The sequence below is a fragment of the Triticum urartu genome, chromosome 1A (genome assembly GCF_056163025.1).
Source record: "Triticum urartu cultivar PI428250 chromosome 1A, HENAU_Tu73, whole genome shotgun sequence".
Classification (NCBI taxonomy): Eukaryota; Viridiplantae; Streptophyta; class Magnoliopsida; order Poales; family Poaceae; genus Triticum; species Triticum urartu.
Window position 1 is genome coordinate 273,791,216 of NC_141873.1, and position 9,658 is coordinate 273,800,873.

Genomic DNA, 9,658 nt, shown 5'->3' on the forward strand with positions numbered 1-9,658 from the left:
GGTACATAGTTGGCTTACAATCGCCAGTTCACACAAATACATGAATAAAGCATTACATCATCCAGATACACACAAGGTCCGACTACGGAACCAAAATAAAATAAGACTATCCCAAATGCTACACTGATCCCCGATCGTCCCGACTGGGCTCCACTACTTATCAATTGAAACGGAACAACACAATGGACAAGATCTTCATCGAGCTCCTCCTTGAGCTTGGTAGCGTCACCTGCTCGGTAACATCGGCACCTGCAAACTGGTTTTGGAAGTTTCTGTGAGTCACGGGGACTCAGCAATCTCACACCCTCGCGATCAAGACTATTTAAGCTTATAGGTAGGGTAAAAGGTAAGATGTGGAGTTGCAGCAAGCGACTAGCATATATGGTGGCTAACATACGCAAATGAGAGCGAGAAGAGAAAGCAAAGCGCGGTCGAGAAACTATGATCAAGAAGTGATCCTAGAACAACCTACGTCAAGCATAACTCCAACACCGTGTTCACTTCCCGGACTCCGCCGAGACCATCACGGTTACACACGCGGTTGATGTATTTTAATTAAGATCAACTTCAGGTTTTCTACAACCGGACATTAACAAATTCCCATCTGCCCATAACCACGGGCACGACTTTCAAAAGTTCAAATCCCTGCAGGGGTGTCCCAGCTTAGCCCATCACAAGCTCTCATGGTCAATGAAGGATATTCCTTCTCCCATGACAGTCCGATCAGACCCGGCATCCAGGTTACAAGACATCTCGACAATGGTAAAACAAGTCCAGCAACACCGCCCGAATGTGCCGACAAATCCTGATAGGAGCTGCACATATCTCGTTCTCAGGGCACACTCAGATGAGCTCTCCATACAACTAAAACTAAACCTCGAGTTTCCCCGAGGGGGCGCTGCACAGGGCTCTAGTTTGGACCAACACTCAGAGGAGCACTGGCCCGGGGGGGTTAAAATAAAGATGACCCTTGGGCAGGCCTACCCAAGGGAAAGAAAAGGCTAGGTGGCGAATGGTAAAACCAATGTTGGGCATTGCTGGAGGAGTTTTATTCAAGGCGAACTTTCAAGGGGTTCCCATTATAACCCAACCACGTAAGGAACGTAAAATCCGGGAACATAACACCGATATGACGGAAACTAGGGCGGCAAGAGTGGAACAAAACACCAGGCATAAGGCCGAGCCTTCCACCCTTTACCAAGTATATAGATGCATTAATTAAATAAGAGATATTGTGATATCCCACCAAATAAACATGTTCCAACAAGGAAGAACATCTCCATGTTCCAACAAGGAACAAACTTCATCTTCACATGCAACTAACAACGCTATAAGAGGGGCTGAGGAAAGCAGTAACATAGCCAAACAACGGTTTGCTAGGACAAGGTGGGTTAGAGGCTTGGTTTAACAACATGGGAGGCATGATAAGCAAGTGGTCGGTATTGTACCATAGGCATAGCAAAAGAGCGAGCAACTAGCAAGCAAAGATAGAAGTGATTTCGAGGGTATGGTCATCTTGCCTGAGATCCCGCAAGGAAGAAGAACGAGTCCATGAAGAAGACAAACGGACGTATATGAACGAATCCTCACAAACGTGACGTTATTGGAACTAACCCGAGGAAGCAACACCGGAAAGAAACAGACAACATAGTAAACAACCACCACATAATCATGGCATGATGCACAACCAAGTATGATGCATGTCCGGTTTAAAGAAACATGGCATGGCAAAATGCACAAAACAAACCTACAAATTAAGTGGAGCTCAATATGCAACTAGTTGCATATTGACGGAACACCACATGACTTATTTAGTTCTCTCTTGTTTAGGTACTCAACAATATTAAATGTTGGTTAACATGGCAAGAGATGAAACATAACAAGACTAAACCACCTAAACAATTTAAATGGGGACGGATATAATAAATAACAAACCCGCTAAATCCCCATATGCATTTATCAATTTGGTGCAACAACAATTTTAAACATTTAAATGTTATTATCATGATACGCATGACATGAGAAAGTTTTATGCAATTTTTATGAAAAAGTTGATAAGAACATTATGAAGCATTGGCCATCGTGGTGGAAAGAAAGGGGTGCCACTGAGACGAAACGGAAATGATGCCGCGGCAACATTCCGATGATCCGGTAGCTCACGGGGATACCGGTGCAAAAGGAAGTGCGTGTGAGTGTGTCATGCAACAAGATGGGGTGCTCCCGGATACCGGGTTCCCACGGGTAGACGACGGTGTCAAACGAGGGAACAACTAACATTCATGGGCGGATTACAACAACCAACATGCATCTCATACAACTCTTGCACACGGTCCATGGGTGGTCGTCTCGGGGTTATACCTTCGAAGCGTGCATCATCGGAACGGATCGAGTTCGGCAGTAGGGGTACACGTGTCGAAGGGGAAGTAGTTGTTCACAGGGTCGTCATGGGAAGTAGCGGTTCACGCGACGGTAGTCGAACTTGACGTTCGCGTTACACGAGTCTTCGGCGATGGTCGTCGTACATGGTTCGGAGTGGTACTTGCACCTTCGGACTTGACGAATCCGAGGGCTTCGGGGTTCACCGTTGAACTTGACGAAACCCACGGCGACTGAGAGGTACGCATCGGCGGTAGTCGTTCCGGCGGAGAGCGTCGTCGAACTTGGCATTCTTCGGACTTGCTGGTCTCGTCGAAACAAAGGGGTACTTGGTACAATCCGCGTAGTCGTGCACTTGTCGTCGAGGGACTTGATGTTCTTGACAAAACGAAGAGGTACTCGGCAAAACCCTGTTCTTCGGAGGTCGATGGTAGTCAAACTTGACGGTTTTTGTTCATGGGTCGTCGGCGTCGGGAGTCGTTTTAGGCGCCGGGTGACGAAGTACTTGGCGTTCTTAGGATTCCGAAGAAGGCGGTAGAGGTACTTGGCGCTCCGGGTCTTGCGGGGTAGTCGAACTTGACGAATCCGAAGGGGTACTCAACGAATTCGCGTAGTTGTACACACGTTGAAGGAGTGGTACTCCGATGTCGATGATTGTTGAACTTGGAGGGCCATCGGTAGTTTCCTGACTTGGGACTCCGTGTGCACGTCTTGACACGACCGGGGGTTCTCGGTGGTGGCCCTAGTCTCCATGAGGGCGCCATGGTGGTCTAGCAGCAGCAAAAACAACAAGGGCGTCGAGGCCCATGGGCGCAGAGGAGAAGGAGAGGAGGTGGGTCCAGAGGCGAGAACCCAATGCGGGGGCGAGCGAGCGCCTCGTCCTCTGCTTGCACGTAGCAAAGGCGCTGCTGGAAGTCCGAAACGGCAAAACGGCTGCGGGATCCGACCAGGAAGGGCGTGGCCGGAGGAGGAGGCAGCAGGGCGCGGCGTTTGTACGGATGGAGCTGTGCGGGCAGCGGGGCAGTGATGCAACCGGGCGGCAGCTCGGTCGACAGAGGGAGCTTGGAACGCGGCAGACGGCGGCGGCGGCCTGCGAGACGAGACGGCAGCTGCGAGGCGTCGAGGAGGCAAAAGGGAACGGGGTCGCTCGCTGGTGACGACTGGAGACGGAGGTAGGCCCTCAGGCTCGAGCGGTGGCTATGTCTCGGTGAGGCTGGCAAGGCCGAGGCGACGGGGCGCAGAGGAGGAGAGGCGACAACGAGAGACTGAAGCGGGGGTGATGGAAGAGAGGGGGGCGCGCGTGCTGGGGATTTCCTCTCCCTAGCAATGCGGTGCAGGGGGGTGTGAGGCGGCGGGAGGAGGAACGAGGAGGAGGAGGATCGAGAGGAGCTGAGCGAGGGGTCGGGCAAAGGGTTCTAGCGGCGCGAGGGGGAAGGAAACGAGGGAGAAAGGAGTCGGGCGCCTAGGGTTAGGTGTAGGTGGGCTGGCATGGGTCGGCGCTGGTGTTTGGCCTAGGAAGGCCGGCGGCTGGATGGGCCTATAGGCCACTGGTGGGAGGTGGCTACTGGAGGCCCTAGTGGCCGGCTAGGCTGGGCCTCTCTCTTCCCTTTCCAACTCTCTTTCAATTTCCTTTAACAAAAAGTAAAGAGAGGAGAAAAAATGGAAAAGGAGGGGTTAGAGAAAACATTTGGGCATGCGGTTAAGTTTCTCGGACTCATAAAAATGAGTTTGTCCTGAGAAAATGCATTAGGCACCGCTTGGAAGGATTGCATTCAAACACTTTTGAATGTGATTCAAATAAGTTTGCATTAACAAAACATTTTTGGAGAGTCCAAAAATGTTCAGAATTTTTGTGGAGATCGGGAAAGCGAAGAAAGAAAAAATATGGGCAAAGTTTGAGGACAAGATGTGAGATAACAAAGGCCTGGGGAATTACTTGCAAGTGTCTTTTGCTGATTCCAAATTAACGGAATATTTAAAATAGCTCCCTAAATATTAGGAGGATATGTTATAAACAGAAGTCACTCTTCCCTCGATTTAAATGGATCGAAGATCCACGCAATTTATTTAGTTGAGATGCAAAAGATTTATGACATGATGGCATGATGACATGATATGAGATGCATGACACACAATCAAAGACAAGGCAACAACAGCGAATAACTGGAGGACACCTGGCACATCGGTCTCGGGGTGTTACAACACTCCACCACTACAAGAGGATCTCGTCCCGAGATCTAGGATGGCACCGGAGGGAAAAGGAAGAGGAAGATAAGAGGTAAAACTAAGTTGCTTCTTTGACAAACGAGTGAAACCATGAACCTTGAGAGGTTGAACCATTTAAGAAAAGAAAACAACGGAGATGATCGAAATTGAAAACAGCGAAAGACTTGGAAGATAAATGGGTCCATCAACTCCAACGGCATCACTGAGTATAGAACCACGACCTAAAAGCACCTTACTCGTCGTCTGAAGAGTCTGCAACATGAGAAGTAGCAGCCCGAAAACGGGTCAGCACATGGAATATGCTGGCAATGTAACACATAGAGAGTAATGGAATGAAACAGCTATACTATATGCTTATATGGCTGGTGGAAAGCTCTATGGTTACAGTTTTGCGTAAAGCCAGTTTTTCCCTGCTGCAAAGGAATAAATTTATTTAACTATCATGGTGGTTGTGAAACATCGAGAATGGTTGACAGCATTCCGATCCCAATTAAGTGAACAATTAAAACCCAACAACATTAATTAGAAGTAACATGTTGAGATTCACATGATATTCAAGTACTAGTTACTCAAGTTGTCCATAACCGGGGACACGGCTAATCATGATTAGTTTGTACACTCTGCAGAGGTTTGCGCACTTTTCCCCACATGACTCGATCGCCTCCGTTTGTTTTCTCGCACTACATGGTGTTTGAGAAACGGATGACCGAGACATAGTCTTTCAGAAGCGCTAGCACCTTACATGTGGGGTAGACCGTACCACCTACAACCCCTACATCTGCTAGTCCACCCCGTAAGAGTTCACACAACTTAGTCAACTACACCAGAGCCCATAGTAGCATGTGGCTGCACACGGAAGTTTCTAGCATGAATTATCTTATGATCCCTTTGAGCCTGGGTGGCGGTCCGAAATAAAAACAGGCAAGTCCTGATAGACATCAGGTGCCTCAATCCACCCAGATGTGTGTTTAAGTTGCCACCTTAGATAAACCATTAAATTATCAACTCACATCTGTCATGGATATCACTCACCCAATCCACGTCTACTAGCATAGCATGGCATAATAAGCAAACGTATAAGTAACTCCCAAAGGTTTCATAATAATACAGGTGATAGGTACTACCTCATCTACTTCCCATCCCACAATTTAATTAGATCCTAATCATGCAATGTGAGAGGATTTATCTAATGCAATAAAACATGGGTTGTAGAAAAGGTATGATCAAAGTGTTACTTGCCTTGCTGATGATCCGCGAGACCTAGGGTTTCGAAGTAACAGGCGGCGCAATCCGGGTGATCTATTGCGGACAAACAACAAGCACACAATAAGTACTCATCTAATGCACAGGTAAAACTCGAACAAGAGAACGAACCAGAAAGTTCAACTTAAGAACTCCGGTTGCAAAGAAAGAACGAACCGAACAAAGAAACAGAAAACAAACGGCGGAAGAAAACAACTCGGTTCTAGCAAGTTGAAACTAGGTCAAATTTTACCGGGGCAAAAACTTGTTTAAGTTGATTAGACGGAATGGCAGTTTTGAAACGAAACTCCAGGCGCTTGAATCACCTGATTCCGATAAACGAGCGAGAAGAAAGACTAGAACGAAGATCGGATCTGAGATCGCGATCGCGGAATAAACCCGACGAAAAGGAAGAGACGAACAACGGGCGTCGTTAACCGGGGAATAATCGGTGATCACGTTCGTTGAGACGAACGGTCCGAAAGAAGAACGAAAACCGATCTAGGGTTTTCGGAAAAGAAAACCGAAACAAAGAACGAAAGAAAACCGGAACGGTTAAGAAAGAACCGGAACGGTTTAGAAGAAAAACTGAACCGAGGGGAGAAAAAGAGACGCGGCGCGGGACAACCTCGGCGAGGCTCCGGCGAACGGCGGTGACGGCGGCTATAGGGCGGCGGCGGCGGCTATAGGGCGGCGGCGGCGGGTGAGGGGCGCGGGGTGGGGCGCGGCTAAGGAGGAGAGGGGCTTGGAATTGATGTGAGGAGAGGGGGGGGGGGGTTTGGGGTGTATTTATATAGGTGGGGGGATTACTTGGGGTAGGGGGCAAGCAAAAGAGGGAAAACAAAACAAGGAAAGGGGGGGCTAACCGGCCTAGAGTCCCTCTGGGACTCGGCCTAGAGCGAGGGAGGCGGCGGCCTGGCGCTGCGCCTGGCGCGCGCGTTGGCTGGGGAGGCGGCCGGCTGGCTGGGCCTTTGGCCCGGCTGGCCTTGGTCCCTTTTTTTAACTGGATTCGCGCGCAGAAAAACAAAAGAAAACTAAAGTAAACGAACTCCAAAATTACTAAAGTAAATTTTCCCCGACTCCTAAAAATGAGTCGAACAAAATGAACTTTACTCCGGACCTAGAATGCAATTTTTGAAAACACGCATTTTTCCCTATCCAAATAAAAGCAAACGAAACTCCGGCAAAACCAAAATTTGATTTATTCATTAAATCTTCATTTTTCCTAAATTTGGGAAAGTCATATTATTCCCTCTCTTATATTTTTGATATTGGAAAAATAATTGAAGATGAAATAAATAAATCAAATGATCCTCTTTTCAAAATTTGAGAAAACTCTCAAATATGAAAATAACGAAATCTCCAACTCTCTCCGAAGGTCCTTGAGTTGCGTGAAATTTCTAGGATCAACCAAAATGCAAGAAAATATGCTATGCATGATGATCTAGTGTATAACATTCCAAATTGCAAAAATTGGGATGTTACAAACCTACCCCCCTTAAGATGAATCTCGCCCTCGAGATTCGGGTTGGCTAGAAAATAGGTGAGGGTGGTCCTTGAGCAAATCTTCTTCTCTTTCCCAGGTGGCTTCATCCTCTGAGTGGTGGTTCCACTGAACTTTGCAAAACTTGATAACCTTGCTGCGGATAACTCTGTTGGCATAATCGAGAATCTTGACTGGCTTCTCCTCATATGTTAAGTCATCCTTCAACTGAATCGCTTCGAGTGGCACGGTATCTCTTAGCGGTACCTCCGCCATCTCGGCGTGACATTTCTTCAGCTAAGAAACATGGAATACATCATGAACTCCTGACAGTCCCTCTGGTAATTCCAACTTATAAGCGACTTCTCCCATACGTTGCAAGATCTTGTACGGTCCAACGAAACGCGGTGCTAACTTTCCCTTAACTCCAAAGCGCTTAACTCCTCGAAGTGGGGATACTCGGAGGTAAACTCTGTCTCCGGTTTCGTAGACTGTATCCTTGCGTTTAGAATCTGCGTAGCTCTTCTGCCTGGACTGGGCTACCTTGAGCCTATCGCGAATCAACTTAACTTTCCGTTCAGACTCCTTAATCAAATCTGGTCCAAATATTTGACGGTCTCCAACTTCGTCCCATGACAACGGTGTCCTGCACCTCCTTCCGTATAAAGCTTCGAAAGGTGCCATCTTCAAACTGGTTTGGTAACTGTTGTTATAAGAAAACTCCGCATACGGCAAGTTATCGTTCCAACTAGATCCATAATCTAGTGCACAAGCTCTCAGCATATATTCCAAAATCTGATTGACTCTCTCGGTCTGTCCATCTGTCTGTGGGTGAAAAGCTGTGCTGAACTCCAGTCTGGTTCCTAAAGTTTCATGCAACTGATTCCAAAACTTTGAGGTAAATTGGGTTCCTCTATCTGATATGATACTCCTCGGAACTCCATGCAAACAAATGATCCTAGTCATGTATATCTTCGCCAACTTAGCACTGGTGTAAGTGGCCTTAACTGGAATGAAATGTGCTACCTTCGTCAAACGATCAACTACTACCATATCGAGTCATAGCCTGATTTTGTCCTGGGTAGTCCTGTGATAAAATCCATGCCTATCTTATCCCACTTCCATTCGGGTATCGGCAATGGTTGTAACAATCCTGCTGGCTTCTGATGCTCTGCCTTTACTCTCTGACACACGTCACAAACTGCTACATATGCTGCAATATCCTTCTTCATTCCGGTCCACCAGAATATTTCCTTCAAATCCAAGTACATCTTGGTATTCCCTGGGTGAATCGAATACGGTGAATCATGTGCCTCTTGCAAAATCAACTTCCTGATCTCCGGGTCATTGGGCACATAAACACGGTCCTCAAACCATAAGGTATCGTGCTCATCCTCACGAAATCCCTTTACTTTTCCTTCGCTCAATTTCTCTTTTATAGCAGCAATCTCCTTGTCATATTTCTGAGCTTCTCTGATTTTATCCATAAATGTTGACTGAATCTCCAATGCTGCTACATAGCCTCTCGGAACTATTTCCAAACATAGCTCACGAAGGTTTTCTGCTAACTCCTTGGGTATTTTCCCCGTCATTAGAGTATTGACATGGCTCTTACGGCTCAATGCGTCAGCTACTACATTAGCTTTTCCTGGATGGTAATGCAATCTCATGTCATAATCCTTGATGAGCTCCAACCATCTCCTTTGTCGGAGGTTCAACTCCTTCTGAGTGAAAATGTACTTCAAACTCTTGTGATCCGTGTACACCTCACAATGATTTCCAATGAGGAAATGTCTCCACGTCTTCAATGCATGCACTACGGCTGCTAACTCCAAATCATGCGTGGCATAATTCAACTCATGAGGCTTCAGTTGACGTGAAGCATACGAAACAACTCTCCCTTCCTGCATAAGCACTGCTCCAAGTCCTTGACGTGAAGCGTCGCAATACACCTCATAATCCTTGGTCTGATCTGGCAAAATCAATACTGGTGAGGTAACCAAGCGTTTCTTCAATTCCTGGAAACTAGCCTCACATTCCTCAGTCCAATTGAACTTAGTATCCTTCTTCAACAATTCAGTCATAGGCTTTGCAATCTTTGAAAAGTTCTCAATGAACCTCCGGTAGTATCCTGTGAGTCCAAGAAAACTCCGGATCTCTCCAACTGTCATTGGTGCTTCCCATTCGGTTACGGTCTCAACCTTTGTGGGGTCAACTGCTATACCTTCTCTGGATATAACGTGTCCGAGGAATCCAACTTCCTTCAACCAAAACTCACATTTGCTGAATTTGGCGTATAACTGATGTTCCCTTAGTTTCTCCAAAACCAAA